Source organism: Musca domestica, unplaced genomic scaffold (assembly GCF_030504385.1).
Source record: "Musca domestica strain aabys unplaced genomic scaffold, Musca_domestica.polishedcontigs.V.1.1 30, whole genome shotgun sequence".
Lineage (NCBI taxonomy): Eukaryota > Metazoa > Arthropoda > Insecta > Diptera > Muscidae > Musca > Musca domestica.
In genome coordinates, this window is record NW_026712300.1 from 11,036,228 (window position 1) to 11,046,517 (window position 10,290).

Here is a 10,290-nt window from a genome sequence, read left to right on the forward strand (position 1 = left end):
ATGTTGACATTGCAGTTCCCAAAACCACATTATCTTTAATGGTGTTGGGAGACTGGCTGTTAGAATTATTTTTAGCAGAGAGTGGGTCTGTTTTAGAGGGCTTTGGACCTCGACGTTTAACCTTCGTAAAAGCCGGAGGGGAACTGGAACATCGAATTTTGAATTTGGTAAAGGCCGGAGGTATGGTCTGTTTGTACATCGAATGTCGACTTTTGACTGTAGTAAAAGCCAGAGATGGTTTTGATGATGATTGTGCAACAACTCTACTAATTTGTGGCCGGTGACGAAGGCTGTGATGCCTTTGTTGATACAACGTTCATTCTTTTTCACAATTAAGAATTTGTCCTCAAACGAAAGTTTCTTAAACTGGGCGCAACATCGAATATGACTTTGGTTAGGACAAATTGGGCAATAAATGTTTGGCCGATGAGAAGAAGCAACACATTTTTGCTCATGTACCAACGACTTTTTAATGGTGGAACTAGATGTAGAAACATGCTTGGATGTCAACGACCTAGCGGAGGAGCGATGAGGTGAAACACTCTTTGATGACAACGATTTCTTCGCATGTCTGAGAGGAGTAACATTCTTTGGCAACAATGATTTATTCGAGGTAATATGAAATGCAAGGATTTTCCTGTAGGCGGATTTTTATGTATACTCTGAATACACTGCAAAGTTTGTATTCTCTCTGTAAGTAGAGCTTCTAAGTCTGACCAATTTAATTTAGAATTGCATTAAAAATTTGTTTTTATTGACCCCTGGGTTGGTCCTTAATTAGTCGTTAAAATGTACGCGCTACGGTTTATTGCAACATTGTGCCAGCGCCTTTGACATTTTAACTACTAATTACTTGTTACTTTTTTTGCCGCCTCCTTTAGACATTAAGAAGTATTTCGCTGTCATTCGGACAGACAACACCCGCAATATCGTTTGCAGCACATATCGTTGTGCATAGAATGGCATATTGTTACTGTTTAGGCGGGGAATTGTGAGGAGGTGAAAGGAGAAAATAGAAATAAAACACAATAGTGATTAGCTTTAAGTTCAAATAAGTTTGGTGGTTTATTGGTAGGATTCTTTTCTTATACAACAAGCAAAATTACCTTGTGTAATTTGGGGTGGCGCAGAGACCTTTGTGTTTATGTGTCAACTACTAAACTACAAGTGAACGCTGAGGTTCTTGCAATCGCAGAGGATCGCAGTGATCGCCGAGGATCATTGTCGATTACTACTACTACATTTACAATTATTTCCAATGAGAGCAGAGTCTCGTATGTATCAAAGTGAGCTAACCAACAACAATTACCGCCCGGTGGCATCTGCGCTCTACGGTCTCCGCCGAGGGAAGTATGCCGAGGAGATGCCCGTTGTGTCAATCAGCATCCGTGAATGACTGGACTCGGGAAGTTGAAGGCCAACTTAAACATTGCCGCCCACCTTCATACATTTCAATGTATTAACAAATTGCAAGTTTATCTCAATGATATTTCAACAATTAAACTTTAGCTATAATAGAGTATAGAAAGGATCGTAAGATCAGGTTTATGTGAGCGTTTTAGTATATTTTACTACAGGTAAATTTTATGCAATATTTAAAGAGCAAATTAGTTTTAGAAGTGTTCTCGACCAAACAATGAATAAGGATTAGTGCATAAATATGACGACTGATCACATAACTATACCGGAAGCAATACTGAATTCCAAAGATGAAATGTAGGTGGTAGTTGCCGAATAAATATTCTTAATTAACCTATCGAAAGGAAAGCAGTTATGATTTAAGTTAACGTTTTGAACGGGATAGACAGCAATTTTGTGAGGTTGGTGAATTTTTAGATCTCCCCTGTGAATACAGAAGCATGTTCTTTAGCGAATGATGAAAAAATGTAACAAAATCTGTGAGACTTTGAGGAAATTTTAGGTGAATGTAGCAAATTTAGTGGTGATCTCGTAGTACTTTGAGGTGTCGGTGAACCATTCAGAAAAAAGAAGGGGAATCTAAACCTGGGTATACTTTAGGCTTGCGAAAAGCGGGAAATTGAAGTAGAAGTTATAGTATATAACGAACATGATATACAATGGCCAGTATTTAAGGAGCCTTAGGAGGAGAATATGGTTTACATATAACATGACGAGGGCTAGTAACTATCTTAATCTTTATTGAAGTGGGGTGCAGTAGAAGTACGGTGTGATATTAAACCATAGGTTGGACTCGGGGTGCTCAGTTGTGGATAACTGGGCGAGGAAATACCCGACAAAGTGGTATTGTGCTCTGGTGAATAAGGTGAACAGAGTGGAATGAGAGGTGGTATTCGTAATCCAGGTGTTCTGAATGAAGATCCGATAGAGGTTGGTATGCGTTGGGGTGCCATGGGAGTATCAAGGGGCGAAGTTGACGAAAACGATTTGTGCTTTGGAACTTTTTGTGGGTGAAGATGTTTTAGGATTTTATGGGAGTTAGCTTTCTCACGTGATTGAATAGTGGTCGTAAAGACCTTCAGGGGTGGACAAGGAATTGGACCAGATACAATCCATCCGAAGACCGTATTTTGTGCCAACAATGAGCCAAGTATGTTCTGTTGGACACCTGGCAACACAATTTGGGGATACAAATCTGCACCTAACAATATATCCACAGGACGAGAATCGAAAATTTTTGGATCTGCTAGATGAACATTAGAAAAACCGCTTGAAGGAGAAATATTGACCGAAATGGAAGGGAGATTACCTGAGATCTTCGGGAGAACAAATGCTTCGGTTTTCAATAAAATTGTGGAATCTAACCTAGAACTAATATTAATGACACAATTTTTCCTGGAAGTAACCGTAGAAGAAGCATTTATATCAGATATTCTAGAAGGAGAAATGCGGGAGGGTAATTTCAATCTTTTTTGGAGGTGTTCACTTATGAAAGTTGCCAACAAGGGCTCGAAAATGGTAGGATTTGCCTTGGTGAACTAAATTAACAATAGCAGTGCTGAGTAGAACTCTAGAATCGTGAGTAGTGTGATGTACTTGCCGATTAACTGGTGGCAGATTTGCAGCAGTAGAGGTAGGAGCCTCGTTAACTATGTTAGTACTAGACTGCGGATTAGCGGCTGCGAAAGTAGAATTTGTAGCATTTGGAACGACAATGTTAGGGTATTCAATTCTACTAGGTTTATGTAGAAGGGTGTGGTGCCTTTCATGACAAAAATTGCAATTATGTGTGCTTGAACAATTTCTCACCGAGTGACCTTTAGATAAACAATTGAAACATCACTCTTGTCTTTTTACAAAGTCTATTTTTTCATCAATAGTTAACTTTTTAAAACGAGGACAGCAGTAAAGTGCGTGAGTTTCATTGGGGCAGTAGAAACAACGATGTTTAGAAGGTGGTTTTATTATATAAGACGAATTTTTCACCAAAGGTGCCCTAACGTTGCGTGAATTTGATCTTGATTCAGAAGAAGAATCGATGCCTTTTAGATCACGCAGACAGGCAAGCGTCTGTATTCTATCAGTGAGGAAAGAATCGAGCTCGGACCATAACGATAAGGACGACTTATCTTTGATACTCTGTTCCCAGAGTGTGACAGTAAGTTCTGGCAGACGTTGAATACAAATAAAAACCAGAATAGGATCCCAGTGATCCGTAACAATGTCATAGACTGACATGGTAGACAAACAGCCGTTTATGCCCCGTTGCAAGGTTTTTAAACCGGAACTCGTTTCGCTCGTTAACGAGGGGAGATCAAACAACTTTTTTAAATAATTATTCACAAGAATGCGTTTGTTATTATAAGTGTCGTGAAGAGACTTCCAAGCTAGAGGAAAACTTTTGTGGGTAAGTGGAAATTTAGAAACAATTTCCTTTGCCTCTCCCTTAGTCTTCTGCACTAAGTGGCATAACCTCTCAATGTCACTTAGCCGATTATTATTTATGTACATGACCGAAAAAAGATCACGAAATGTGGGCCATGACAGGAAGTCTCCGTGGAAATCATCTATTTCACACGGCGGTAGGTTTAGGCTGTGCATAGTATTGCAATTATTCGGCGGGAGACTCCAATTAGAATTTGACATTTCAACAGAGAACTGAACATCGGGGTTCACAAAGTTGGACATATTTAAACTTTGGCTAGAGATATTTTCACAATTTTGAATTGGAGTGCTTTGCGGACTGGCGTTGATAGCAGTAGTTGTGGACGAAGGAAAATTCACCAGCTTTAGATTGTGCAACTTCTCATTAATTTCTGCCAAGGAGATTTCATCTGTAGCATTTTCTAAGGTCATCAAAAAGTCAAGACATTGGTCATAACTGTTCTTGACCTTGTCCCATAAGTCTTGAAGTTCCGAACGCCGAACTTCAAGGTTAAAAGCTGTATGACTTTCAGAATCAATTAGGTGAAATGATGCAATAAACTTGACTACATTATCAGACGCACGGATGAATAGAGAAAATGGAGTGACTGCATTTTAAAAAATTGAGCAAATATCAAAATCTAAAGAAAGGTGCAAAGTTTTATAGTAAAAAAAGCTTGAAACCTTTTTTATTTCAGTAAATTCCGGTTGTAGGGAGCACGTTTTTTACGGAATATGTTAATAAAAGACTTTAACAATGTTTTTACATAAGTGAATGTCCAAAAAACTAAGCAGAATTTTGTACGAAATGTCCAAAAAAAAAGTAAATTGATCAGGGAGAAAAAGCAATAAGTTCGTCCAAAATGCGAACGAATCAGTGGAGGGGTTAGTTAACACACTACAAGCAGATCACTGACAGTGGTTATTAAGAATATCGCACAAAACAGAATAAAACACAAGCAGTGTTTGTGGATGGGATGGTGACGGGGGGATGACTACCACACTACGAATAGATCAATGACAACCAACAGTGATTGGTGAGAGATTTATTATTGTTGTTATATTTGTATGTTAATAAACCGACGCTAATAAAGGCGCGTGGAATATTGTGGAATTATTGTTGGTGAGAACAGACAACAACAAAGCAAATTTGAGAGTTGGGGAGATGAAGTTGTTGTTCGATTTATAAGTTAAGCCGATGATGGAAACACCAATTGGAATATTGATGTATTCTTGTTGAGAGCAAAGATGAAATAGAAGAATGTTGTCTCAACAGAGAAAATGGAGTGTGGGGAATATGGCAAACATAAATTAAAACACTCTACGTCGGCAAAATCAATATTTCAACTAATAAGGTAGATTTTAAGGAAATAATTTGGAGAGTTTTATGGTCTAGCGCCGAAGAGAAATAATTCTTTGACAACACAGTTTTAGGCTAAATTTACTTCACGATATGGAGCAAAAGTGGACTGTAAATAAATATGATGAAGCGTATATCGCGAAATAGGGTGTAGCAAGCGACCAGTTCCGCGGAACAATTTAAACCACAACACTTTTGCACTTTGATATTTTGCAATTTTCTTTGGATAAGCTCACAATAACAAAAACACTGAACTTACGTACCTTGTTCTTGATGGAGATGTGTTGTGAGGAGATGTATTGATGCGGGGGTGAGACAAATGATGGGGAATGTGTTGTTGGTGATGGTGATTCCTTATGTAGAAAAGAATAGACAGCAATTAACACCAGCCAAACTTCGCTTTTTCACAAATCCGGCTCGATACGACCAAATGTTTAGGCGGGGAATTGTGAGGAGGTGAAAGGAGAAAATAGAAATAAAACACAATAGTGATTAGCTTTAAGTTCAAATAAGTTTGGTGGTTTATAGGTAGGATTCTTTTCTTATACAACAAGCAAAATTACCTTGTGTAATTTGGGGTGGCGCAGAGACCTTTGTGTTTATGTGTCAACTACTAAACGACAAGTGAACGCTGAGGTTCTTGCAATCGCAGAGGATCGCAGTGATCGCCGAGGATCATTGTCGATTACTACTACTACATTTACAATTATTTCCAATGAGAGCAGAGTCTCGTATGTATCAAAGTGAGCTAACCAACAACAACCACCGCCCGGTAGCATCTGCGCTCTACGGTCTCCGCCGAGGGAAGTATGCCGAGGAGATGCCCGTTGTGTCAATCAGCATCCGTGATTGACTGGACTCGGGAAGTTGAAGGCCAACTTAAACAGTTACCACAGGTAATATCGTTACCAACCAAACTAGCAAAAAATAGTTACATTAATTTAGAAAACCCCTTGTGTTTTATTTCTTTTTATATTTTTCCCCTTCAGTCCAATGCTCGACGCATTCGGTGTTTCACTCCCATCGGCGGAGCCCCTCTGAGCTAAACATTTTTCTATGGATTGTTGTCCTTGCACATGCGTTAATGTTAATAGAAACATTAAATTTACTTTTTAATTTAGATTGAAAATTAGTGTTTTGCTACGTTAACAATGGGTTAACGCCTAATTATTTGTAAATGATTAACATCGTTTAAATCTGTCAATGTCAACAGATTTCAACGAGTGGCGAATGGCGCCAACGCCTCCTTACTTCATGTTGGGATCGTTGTTTTGTTGTTAGACTCTCTCTTCTTCTATCGTGTTGATACGAGCGAAGGCTTCCCCCACAAAAAAGTAATATTGTTTACCAAATTCTTTATATTTATTATCAATAAAGCCTGGCTTTTGAATTATTTTATCTTTTAAAACTAACCCCGTTATTGTGTTTTTATTTATTCTATTTTGTATTGGTTTGCTTTGCAATTTCCCCTTTCCCCGCATGGGCGCAAACATTGGTCCTTCGAGCCAAATAACGAGCTGCCGGCAACAAGAAATTAATTGTTTTTCTTTTGCAATATTGTTTTGCCGTCGGCATTCGACAAAAAATCATAGAAACCAAACAAAGCAAAATAATTGTGGAAAAAAGGGTATTTTTGGCATTTGTAGTGAAAATAAAATATTGTCGTCGGGTGTCATTTTAATATTCGTTAAATTTCTTATCGATGGGTATAGGTGAAATTAAAAAATTGTTAAATTTTTGGCAAATTTGCATTTTTGCTAATTAAAATATTCATTAAAAATCACCCCCGAAAAATACACGCAGCAATTACATTGGTTTGTTTGGTTGTTCGCTAACGATCGACATACAAACGCAGTAATAGGCACACGGCTGATGATCACTGCTCAGCCGGTCAGCCACATATACATACGTATACATACGTTTGGTGTAGACGTTTGATATTTTTCTATCCTTTGTTGCATTACAGGTGAACCGTGATAAAACGACCTGTAATATAATATATGAAAAATATTGGATTTTTGTTTGGAATAATTACTAATGATAAATGGGTAATAAAACGAAGTTTTTGGAAAAATAAATACCGCGTGTACCTTACGATCGGTCAATACGACTTTTTTAGTAAAAAGTGTTAAAAATTGTTATTTTTCGTGCGGAATTTAAAATTTTTAATTCATTTGGGAGATTTATTCGAAAATTTTATATTTGGGCAATATTTTTTGAAAAATCACGCTACATTCTGTAGTTTAGTTGCCTAAATTGTAGGTAACTTTTGATATAAAATCGAAATAATCTCTTTATTTTCGTTAGAAAATATTAAAAATTGAAATCTTTTGAATTTTTATGCGCGAAAATACGGTTTTTTGGAAAGATACTGGTAAAGTATACAATTTTTAGAAAATTTGATAATTTGTATATATATATATATATATATATATATATATATATATATATTATATATATATATATATATATATATATATATATATATATATATATATATATATATATATATATATATATATATATATATATATATATATATATATATATATATATATATATATATATATATATATATATATATATGTTGAATGTTTCGGCTGCCTGCCACGGGTTTTATACCAGCAGCACATACCAGCAGCATTTTTGGATCGATCCCCCCTGAGCTTTTGTTTGGCGCTCAATTATTATCGTATGTTTGAGCTAGTAGCCAGAAACCTGTGGGCGTTAGGTAAAATTTGATTTTAGATTTTTTGTCTACTTTGCAGTTAACTCTACAGTTAATACCCCCAGTTAAACTAAGAAGGAAGTTCTTTCGGCTTTTGCGAAATTGTTTGATCTCGCAATGATTGTTACAGTGGGCCTACGCCCACCAGTTTTGTTTGAGGTGGAAAGAGGAATATTTGAAACATTTACACATTAGGTGTAAATGGAAATTTCCAGAGCGCGATTTGGCCATAGACGATTTAGTTGTTGTTCGTCATGACAGGCCGTGTCGTAAATGTTCATCCGGGAACTGACGGTCACGTTCGAGTCGCGGACGTCCGAACTAAGATCGGCGTTGTAAGACGGTCCACCACCAAGTTGGTCATTCTGACCGACCACCCATCGATAAGAAATTAAAATGGTTCTCTTCTCGTTATATAGTATGTCGATGAAATTATATACCGAAGACGAACTCTTGAACATTGTCCTCTGCTGCCGTGGAAGCAGCCCTCGTGAAACCAATTGCTGCTGTGACAATCTCTGAACCTGGGTCCGAATCGAATAAACCGAATTCATCTGCGGCCCTCGCATCTACTGAACCAATGCAAACCGAGTCCGAATCCATACCTGTGGAATCATCTGCGGCACCGGTCCCTGCTGATAACCCCAAACTTGTTGAATCGCGAACCGAGTCCGGATCTTCGGGTCCATCTGCGGCTCCGGTTGCCACTCCTCATACGTTGGAGGAGTCGGCCAAATCTAATAGGTCCGAATCCCCGCGGGATTCATCTGCGGCCTCCCATAATTTTCGTATTTGTGACTTCCGCATCATGAATGTTGACATGCGTCGTAGAGTTGTTATTAAATTTAATGATTGCATACGGTGTTTAGAAAAATCTCACCAAGCCAGGGACTTTCAAAGTAAAAGAAAGTGTGCCGTATGCAACGAAGATCACCACACTCTTCTTCATGTTGATTCGAAGACCGTGGTTAAACCCACAAGTAATAGTCGGCGTCGTCCGCATACGGATTATAGGCACCGTTCGCGTCATAGTCCTTACTATCATCCGACTGAAAATGCTTCCCCCTCGCAGGTAGGACTGGTCGGCTTGTTAACCCATTCAAACCCAGTGGATTTACGATAAGAACACCACCCAAAACAATAACTACAATTCCCAACATTTTGCAAAGAAGCACCAGCACTGTTGATAAAAATGGAGAATATGGCGAAAACTATATTACCCGTCTCAAACTGGAGGAAGAGTCTGCCTTCGCCAGACTTGGCAACAAACTATGCGCGATGAACTCTATGGTAAGCGAAGCTAAGAATATTCATAAGACCATACGGGACAACCTCATGCAGGCAGTAGCACTTTACCAGCAGAGAAGCAATAGCTCTAAACGGAGTCATGGGAGATGTCCCTGGAAACAATAACTAGGAGACGTGCATTCCTCAATCCGAAGTTAATGGTGGACGGACATGAGGTAACCATAAGCAAAAGTTTGAAATATCTGGGAGTATTTTTGGACTTCAAACTGTCTTTTGAAACCCATGTTAAAGGAATTGCAGAAAAGGCATTATCAACAGCAAGCAAACTAATACGCCTAATCCCATTTATAGAAACATGGACGAAACGAAACCACGGAGAACTTAGTTTCTTTCTGTCCCAAATATTTGGCGGACATGGAAATTTTGCCACATACTTACATAGGTTTCACCGTAGAACACACAGTCTTCAGATGTGAGTACAATGAAAGCAAACGGCTTGCACATAGAATAAGTGTCAACAATAATAGCTCTTTAAAAGCAATAGTAATAGAAATACTGGAATCAGAAGAACAATGAGTGAAATATACTCATTATATCCAAGATATAATGACGGCGAAAAGTCTTCACGAGAGAAGACAACGAGCGGACCCCTAATCATAGTAGTAGATAAAATATGAAGGCATAGACCAGTCAATGAACTGTACCCCGAAGTAATGCGATGCGGTCCCGGGGTATTGGTTACTGTGTAGGACCACTATTGGCAGCATGCTACCATTACGTCTAAAAAAAAAATAACATACGACCGGTTTCAGTCCTTGTCAATTGTGGCAGTTGTGACCCATCTGGACCATGCGCGTACGCCTACAGCGGCAACACCAGAGCGCATAAAAGACTCCTTTCTTGGAAACAAAGAATTGAATTGAAATTAAAAGAAGAAAAATATTGGAATTATGTATTGTATTTTAGTTACAACATCCTAATATGTTGCAAGGTGGGCGGCATGTTTAATTTAGATTGAAAATTAGTGTATTGCTACGTTAACAGTGGGTTAACGCCTAATTATTTGTAAATGATTAACATCGTTTAAATCTGTCAATGTCAACAGATATCA